Source organism: Lycium barbarum, chromosome 10 (assembly GCF_019175385.1).
Source record: "Lycium barbarum isolate Lr01 chromosome 10, ASM1917538v2, whole genome shotgun sequence".
Taxonomy (NCBI): domain Eukaryota; kingdom Viridiplantae; phylum Streptophyta; class Magnoliopsida; order Solanales; family Solanaceae; genus Lycium; species Lycium barbarum.
Genome location: NC_083346.1, coordinates 31,521,022 through 31,530,663, shown reverse-complemented (window position 1 = coordinate 31,530,663; position 9,642 = coordinate 31,521,022). Strand labels below are relative to the sequence as shown.

Below are 9,642 nucleotides of genomic sequence, written 5' to 3'. Positions count from 1 at the left end.
TAAGCAAGTTTTCAAATGGCATCATAAAATAAAAAATTCATCAAATCAATATCTAAATGAAGACAAATTCATAAAATAAGTGCATAAATTAAATTAGAGAGACATACTTTATGATAAAGCCACACAACTGTTTCATCGCAATAATACCTTTATCAATCTAGCATAATTAGAGGTGTTAATCGTTGCATTCAATTTTACCGGGCTTACTTGTAAGTTCCAATATAATTTACATAAATAGGTGATTATATCTAATTACTTTTGATTAACTAATTATAACGAATTTAAATTTACTATGTCCCACTCAAGTTTTATATTGATCAAGTGTTTAGAGAATTACTACTTTACTCGGACCTAATCTATCTGAACAATACCTTTATGATCTACTGTTAAATTGAATTACTTAATAATTATTGTAAATGTAATTATAATTAGTTGAACTGAGGATTAATAATTGAATAGAGTTATTACATAAGTGTATCTATACCATATGTTACATCTCAATAAATAGATGATTAAATCTAATTACTTTTTATTAACTAATTATAACTAATTTAAACAAAACTTCACTAAGTTTTACTGAAGCTTCATCTTAATCAAGTGTTTCTAGAATTGTTATTTAACTTAGATCTGTCCCATCTTAATAATGCCTTTATCGTTCTAGTGTAATTGGAGACATCAATGATTCGATTCAGTTTTATAGTTTGTAAGTTTGGATTTTAAATAAATAAGTGATTATATGTTAACTTCTATTACCTAATTATGTCAAATTTAAACAAAACTTCAAAAAGTCTCACTCAAGCTTTATCATGATCAAGTGGTTCAAGAATTGCTATTTGACACGAACATGTTCCATCAGAATAATAGCTTTATCGATTTAATGTAATTAGAAGTATTAATTGTTCGATTCGATTCAATTTTACGGGCCTTATTTGTAAGTTAAAAATATAATTTCAATAGATATGTGATTATATTTAATTAATGCTGATTAACTAATTATATTGAACTTAGACAAAACTTCACTAAGTTTCAGTGAAGCTTCATCCTGACCAAACGCTTCCAGATTATTATTTGACTTGTTCCATTAAAATAATATGTTTATCGATCTAGTGCAATTGGAGGTGTTAATTGTTCAATTCGATTCAATTTTATAGCTTGTAAATTTCAAATATAATTTCTATAAATAAGTGATAATATTAACTCTGATTAGCTAATTATATCAAATCAAAACAAAACTTCAATAAGTATCACTCAAGCTTCATCCTGATCAAGTTTTTCTAGGATGGTTATTAATTTGACTTGGACGTGGTCTACTAGAGTAATACCTTTATTTGTAATTAGAGATGTATATCATTCGGATCGAGTTAAATTTACAGGATCTTACTTAAAAAATAAAATAAATATAATTTAAATTTATCTTACTTGAAAATTTTAAGTATAATTTAATTAAATGGGTGATTTATCTAATTATCTTTTATTAACTAATTATATCGAATTTAAATAGAAATTCACTAAGTCTCCCTCAAGCTTCACCCTATCAAGTGTTTTGAGTATTCATGTTATTTTATTTGGACATGATATATTGAAATAATACCTTTATCGATCTAGTGTAATTAGAGGTGTTCATCATTCGACTCGATTAAGATCTTATTTGTGTTTCAAATATAATTTAAATAAATATGTGATTATATCTAATTACTTTTGATTAACTACTTTTATCGAATTTAAACAAAACTTTACTATGTGTCACTCAAATTTTATCATGATCAAGTGTTTCGAGAATTATTATTTAACTGAACCTAATGTATTTGAACAATACCTTTATGATCTACTATTAAATTAAATTAACTAATAATTATTGTAAATGTTATTATAATTAGTCAAACTAAGGATTAATAATTGAATTATTAGTTATTACAGAAGTGTATCTATACCATAATTTACATCTAATACGTATTAACTTAAAATAATGTTTAATGATTAATAAGTTATAATAAAATGTGTAAATCTAATATTGTACGTCTGTACATCGAATAGAAAGGTACTACTAAATAAAGAAGAAAATATTCTTACCGGAGCTTCTTTTTTGTTGTTATAATTATTAGGAGGGAAACATGAAATTCAAATTAAAAAGAGAGAAAATGAATTAGCCAAAAAACCCTCCAAATTATTTCCCTCTAATTTTTTTTGTGCCTAAATTAGAGTCCTCTTTTCCTATTAGAGATTAGAGAGTAAAAATAAAATTGACAAGGAGATTGGAGAGATCAGAGAACCAAAAACCCTAAACTCTCAAAACAACCATTTCCGAAAAAAAAAGGTACGTCTTCTTCCTCTGTCATTCACCGGAAAAAAGGCCAAAATTGCATCAGATTGTAGCAATCCGGGGTTATATACTCATTCATATCTTAACTTGCTATTACCAAATATGCCTAAAAAATCAATTCATACAAGTTATGTGCAACAGAATGTATATTTTTTTTGTTCTTGTATTGTGTGCTCTGTTTTTTAAGATTTTTCAAAAAGCTTTTATTCATACTCATAAAGAAAAATAACTCACTCCAAATTCATTGAGAGATATATGGCTATTATAAGAATTTGAAACTATGGCTACCTAACGAATCATCTTTGGCTAAATTAATTATTTTTGTAGGACTTGAAGATGGAAGGAGTAAGGTATTCTGATTAAGTTTTTCTCCCTAAAATTTAGCTCACCCATGTAAGATATTCTGATTATGTCTTTACAGCAACAATTTATTGCTTTATTCTGCTTACAGTTGCTCAAATTACTGATCCTTCTGAATAATGTAGGCAATTTCCTCTCTCATTCTTAAAGCTTATACTTATCTTTCTTATTGTATTTTCACCTGTTGACCTCGAAGTCATTTCATTTTTATTATTTAACTTATTGATTTATCTATAGCAGTTAAAATTACAGGGCCCTAGTTAAAGGACACCATAACGTTGGAGGAATATATAAGGACAAATTAATTATTTTCTTATATTTATAATAATTAGGTTTAAAATTTTTAAAATAAAAATATGAGAGGTATGCATAACCACAAAAGCGTTAAGTTAAACGAAATGAAACTTGAGGGAGGTTTATGTGATTATTTCTTTATTTTTTGGCTATTGACTTTGTAGATAAAGTATTTTAACTTGAGTGACTTTATTGATACAAAACAAATGACTTTGATAGGGAATTTGATATAGTTGAATGACTATTTAAGTTATTAACTCTCTATATCTATCAGTTTGAAGTAGTATATTTTATTGAATTCCCGTTGGCTAATTTCTTTTCGATCTTATTCAATATTTTGATCCGTCTGAACTTCTACAGTCGTTATTTGAAGCCAAAGCTATGTAACTTGGTGAAAATTAAGTGTTAAATTCTTCTTATAACTGTGGGAAACTATATTTCTAGCTTTGTATCAAGTATATGGCGTTTTAGAATGGGCTTTATAGATTTGATAGCCACCTTCCTTGTTATTTTTCCCTTTACTGACTTCCTGCTCTTTCTTCTACAAGGCAGAGAATGTTAGAAGTTGAACTTTGGCTTTTAAAAGTAAATGATTGGAAAGAGATTGGGCAAGAAGCATATGTGGAACATCGCCTTGGTAAGAAAAAATAGTAAATAATGAAGTTTTTTTTTAATCTTCTTTAATTTTCTTATGGAGCGACAATTATTATAATATATGATCCCAAACTTAGCTACATTCTGTAGCTATGTATGCACTATATTTGTAGTTTAGGATCATATATGATCATATATTTGTGGTAAATGACGGGAAATTTTTTTTCAAATGATTGTTGCAGCTCAAAATCGACAATCAAATGATGCAAATCTAACCGTAAGTAGCTTATTTATATATTTTTATATTATTCATTTAGTAAATATGTGATTTTTGTAAAAAAAAATATATTCATATTAATAAATAAACTTTAATTGCTTAAAAGAATCCTTTATTGTATCATTTTTCTTATTTGTTTTTTTAATTGTTATTGCAGCTTGTGGAGGAGTGAAGGAAGCAATAGGGGCATGAATAATTATTTTTTTCTCTTGCAAAAGTATATTGATATGTTTGAATAAAGTGATGTTTCACTATTTTGAATGATAGTGTTGAACCTTTCAGTCTTTTGTTTTCTAATATATTGCTTTTATTACACAATTGAAGATATTATGCTATGATATTGTTTATAAATTTCATGCCGAAAATGAATTCTCAGTTACATGATGTGGCTAACAATATTGGTGGCAAAATTTTCAATTAGTAGCTATGCAATTTTTGAATTCGTAGCTAAACATACATATAATTGCCACGCAAATGAGAACATGGATACAAATTTTTATTTCCATAGCAAAAGAAGAAAATCTTTTGCTACAATTTTATCCTTTGTGACAAAAAAGTATGAACTTTTAGCTATGAGATTTTGAATTCATAGCTAGACATATACTCCTACAATTGCCACGTATGAAGAACATGGCTATAAATTTTCAATATTCGTAGCAAATGAATATTCTTTTTAGCTATAATGCAATTTATTTCATGGCTAAAGATATGGATTCTTAGCCATATGAAAATATTTGTGGCAAATACTATAATTCATAGCTATAAATTTTTTAATTCGTAACTAAATATGAGTACTATTGCCACGAAACTAAGTAATAGAAATAGCCATAAAATATGAGTTTGCATGGCAAACAAATTAAATCTTTTGCTACAATACAACTTTTTGTGGCTACAATATGAAGATAGCTATATATTTTATTAGTCGTGGCAAAAGAGTAAAATCACTTGCTATAAATATATATTTCGTGGCAGGAATGCTCTACCATCACAGCTACAAGACAAAAAAACTCGTAGCAATAAGTATAAGTCCTTAGCCACGGATCATGTAAAGTTTGTAGCTAACTTTTAGCTACGCTACATTTTGCTACGAATGCTACGGAAAAAAAAAATTGTGGCTAAAGTGTTTAGCCACGGAAAATTTTATATTTAGCTACGACGTATTTTGTAGCAATATGTGCCTTGTGTTGTAGTGGGAGTTTAAGGTTGATCAGTCAAACACAAAGATATGGAGGCTAGTTTGTAGACGACGGTATCAAGGCTGTCAGTGGTTGCTTCGGGGAATTGTTAAGCCTGATGGTATGTGGGCTATCACAAAATTCCGCGAAAGACACACTTGTGATATGGAAGAAAATCGAGCAGATCATTATAATTTAGATACAAACATGATTGCTCAAGTGTTACTTAAAGACGTTGCCGAAACGCCAAGGTAACTTATCCTACCTAGTACATTATATGTCTTATATCAATTAAAAGATCATTACTAAATGTTGTTTGTTTAAACTTGTGCAGGATCCCCATCAAAGATTGTATTCGAAACGTTCAAACCGTATATAGTAAAACTATAAGCAACAGAAAGGGATTTCTCGGGCGTAGACGCGCTTTTGAGATGGTCTATGGAAATTGGCATACTTCTTTTCAATCGCTTCCAAGGTATATGGAAGCTCTACAACATTTTAATCATGGTACTGTTGTAGAGTGGCGGCTTATAGAGGGTAAAATCTTCAACTTCGTATTTTGGACATTCAAACCATGCATTGATGGTTTTGCTCACTGCCGACCAGTGATATCCATAGATAGTACGCATGTATATGGTGCCTACGACATCAAGCTCCTAATTGCAATAGGAATGGATGCCAATGGGTCAATATTTCCTCTTGCTTTCGCAATTGCCGCTAACGAGAACAACGACACATGGGGGGTCTTTTTGACCCATTTGAAAACTCATGTTATTAAGGATCGTACCGGCATATGCATGCTATCTGATCATCATAAAGGCATATTGCACAATATGGATAATTTACCAGGGTGGCAGCCTCCCTTTGTTTACCATCGCTATTGTTTAAGGCACTTGAAGGCAAATTTGCAATCAAAGTTTCACAATGGCACTCTAAACAAATTGATGTGGGGGGCTGCGATGGAGCATCAACAACGAAAATGGGCTGCAAAAATGGATCTGATCAGGGCAGTGAGTGAACCCGCATACGTTTGGTTGATGAAGCTCGAAGTTGAAAAATGGACGCTTCATGCTGATGGAGGCAAAAGATGGGGCATGCTCACAACAAACAGCTCAGAGTCTTTCAATGGCTTGCTGAAATCTGCTCGAGGACTACCTGTCACCGCAATGGTGAGAATGACTTTCAAGCAGGTTGTGGAGCGATTTGTTGTTAGGACAAGGCAGGCCAGAGCGATATTAGCCGACGACGGGACATGGATGCCAAAGCCCTTCAAAAATATGGAGCATTATAGAAAAAAAAGTGAGAATCACCAAATGACCGAGTATGACCCAATTCAACATGTGTATGAAGTTAGGACGGGTTATTACAACGGTAAGGGTGGAAACGTGCATACCGTTTATGAGGCAACAAGAACATGCACTTGTGGTAAGTGGCAAACGTACCACATGTCGTGTTCTCATGCTGTCAAGTGCTTCAAGAGAATGAGAAAAATGGTAACAAGTTATGTGGCGGGGGAATAAAATGTCCACAGTTACCTTAGAGCATATTCCGGCCAATTCCACCCACTTGGTAATGAAGCTTATTGGCCAAACGAGCCGTTTTCGATGGTTGCTAACAAGGATTACATCAGGAAATTGGGCATTAACTCACGGAGTCGTAGACCCAATCAAATGGATGTTAGTGAAAGAACGTACCCTCGCAAGTGCTCTACATGTAAGCAATATGGCCATGACAAGCGTTCGTGTGGGCAACAAGGTCGTGGTAGTACAAGCACGTCTAGAACTTGAAGATTGTATTGTTATTGTAATTTATTATTGTATTGCTTTGAATTAGTATTGTAATTAAATGGAATGAATTATTTTTTAATTAGTATAAACCTCTCGTATTGGATGAATTATTATTAAATCAAATATTTATATTTGTACATTCAAATATAATAAAACACTTAAATCAAAATCCTATAAATATGACAAGTTTCAAAACTTACTTCAGGGCACTTTAGAACCCCTAAAACGACGATCCAAACGTTCAGGTGGACTTGATGTAATGAGCCGACATTATTGTACACAAAAAAAGATATTAAGTTTTATATAAAATATTGATATTTTGGGGTTTTGAAACATATCTTTTCCCAAAGTATGGAAAAAAACATGATTTGAAAGGTAACACCAAAAAAAAAAAAAAAAAAAAACGGAAGAGCTCCTTCACGCACGAATTTTGTGCGTGAAAGGCGTAGGTTGCATTTTTGCAGTTCGGGCCTTTCACGCACGAAATTCATGCGTGAAAGGCCCAAGTTGTATTTGTGCAGTTTGGTCCTTTCACGCACGAATTTAGTGCGTGAAACCTAGTAATGTTTTTTTTTGCGCTAGTTTGGTTCAACGTTTTTGTTTTTGTGCTACAAAAGTCGCGGATTCTATAAGGGACTACAAAAGGACTTTTATAGTCCTCACAAAACTTTCCCAAAAAATGTCAAACTTTTCAATTAATTATTTGTAGATCCTGATCTTATTTTCTAATGTCAAATTTATTTTTTGTTCCAGTTTCGGTTTTACCTGTCCGGTTACCGGTTTGAATCGGTTGACAGGCTTAAGCACGAGGCGCACGGGCCTCGCGAGACTAGTAGAGAATATAAGAGTAAATATAGTTAAAAAATAAAGTTGAACAACAATTAAATAGAATAAAAATTATAAAAAAGTTACAATTATTTAGAATATCTAACATCTATGTAGGTTCAAACGATATCTAATCATCTTGACCTACATAAATAAGGTATCATATGACAACTAATATTTATCCTTCACAGAAATTTGTACAATATATTCTTTAATGTATAATTATTTACTCAATATTTTATTTTAATAATATTAATATTATTTACAAAATTGTATACTATATGTCTCGACATACACGTGTAACAAACATGTCGAGGCACTAGTATTTGAAATTATGGGTTCAAACATACTATTTCTTGTAATTTTAGTCAATTTTTACATATAAATTTATGTTTCGTGTTGAAAGTATTGGATCTAGAATAATTAATAGCCTGTTTGGCCAAGTTTGTTTTTCCCCAAATGTACTTAATTTTTCCAATAAGTACTTATTTAAAAAAAGTGAGGTGTTTGACTAAACTTTTGGGAGAAAATAAACGCTTCTGGGGAGTAGCAGAAGCTGTTTTTCAGAAGCTAAAAAAATAGCTTCTGCCCAAATATATTTTTTTGAAAAACAATTTTGAGCTTAGAAGCACTTTTTAAAACTTGGCCAAATACTAATTGCTGCTCAAAAGTATTTTTAAAATTAATTAGCCAAACACAAACTGCTTTTCGCCAAAAATATTTTTTTGAATAGCAGTTTTGAGAAATTTATTTTTCAAAATAAATTGATTTTAAAAGGTTGGCCAAACAGGCTATAAAACCTGAACTTTAACAGTGGCCCCAAAATTGGATATGTGTGCACGTCCCTCAAAGGTTTAGTTTTTCATTGTAGCAATTAAAACCTTTTTCTAAATTTTATTAAACATGTATACCACCTTGAAGTAAAAAGTGGACAATAAATTATGTTCTTCCCAAGTAGTGGTACAATGGGGAGTATGTCTACTCTGCACTAGTACAATAGGATACTATACAATTAAGACCAAATGGTGTGGCTCCCAGAAATAATTTTACTCGGCTCACCGGGGAAAGTATGGGAGCACATGGGCTTGGTAGACCTCTTGATTGGGGAAGCCAATTGGTTCTCAATGAGTTGGCTTATCTGGAATGTGAGTGGCTTAAATGTGCCCATTAAACAGAGGGAGATGGGAAATTATTTAGGAAAACATAAGATTAGTTTGGCTGACTGGTGGAGACTAAAGTGAAAGAGCATAAATTTAATGCCAGTTTGAAAAGAGTGGCAGAAGGGTGGAATTTCAGTAATAATTATGCACACGCCTTAAATGGAAGAATTTGGCTCTTATGGAAGGATCCAGATGCTATTGTGTCAATTATGGGAACTCATAGCCAATTCATTCATTGCCAGATTACTGATAGGAGATCTAATTTTACTAGCTATTTGATAGTGGTATATGGTAGTAACAACAAGTGGAGAAGAAACCACTATGGGTAAGTTTATCCAGAATTGGGAACAACATGACTGAACCATGGTGTATTTGTGGTGATTTCAACTCCCCACTTAACCCTGAAGATAGAGCTGGAGGGCAAGTAGTTGCTGATGCAGAAAGTAGGGATTTTCAACCAACTATGGATTGTTTGGGCTTAACTGATATGAAAGTTGCTGGGAAATTTTTCACCTGGACTAGTAGATATGTTTGGAGCAAAATTGACAGAGCCATTTGTAACTCACAATGGGTGATTGCATATGGCCATCACTGCTCAATACAAGGAAAATCACTTTTCTGATCACTCCCCTATCCATTGGAGATAACACCTGCTGATACACATAGAAGGAAACCTTTCATATTCCTTAATGTGCTTACTGATGATGAGAAGTTTATATCCATTGTGACACACATTTGGCAACAAGAGATACAAGGTACTTATATGTATAAGATATGGAGTAAACTGAAACTGTGTAAAGGGCCACTAAAGTAACTCAACAGGTGAACTTGGATAGTGTGATATGAGGGT

At 31.8% G+C, this 9,642-nt stretch overlaps 1 long non-coding RNA gene across 1 annotated transcript; it reads left to right on the top strand.

The window, feature by feature from the left end:
• The first annotated feature begins 2,213 nt into the window (after positions 1-2,213).
• Positions 2,214-4,189, top strand: LOC132615950 (uncharacterized). Its single transcript, XR_009572908.1, has 5 exons — positions 2,214-2,314; positions 2,648-2,713; positions 3,523-3,611; positions 3,811-3,845; positions 4,003-4,189. It is a non-coding gene; the product is annotated as an uncharacterized LOC132615950 (long non-coding RNA).
• Positions 4,190-9,642: the final 5,453 nt, after the last annotated feature.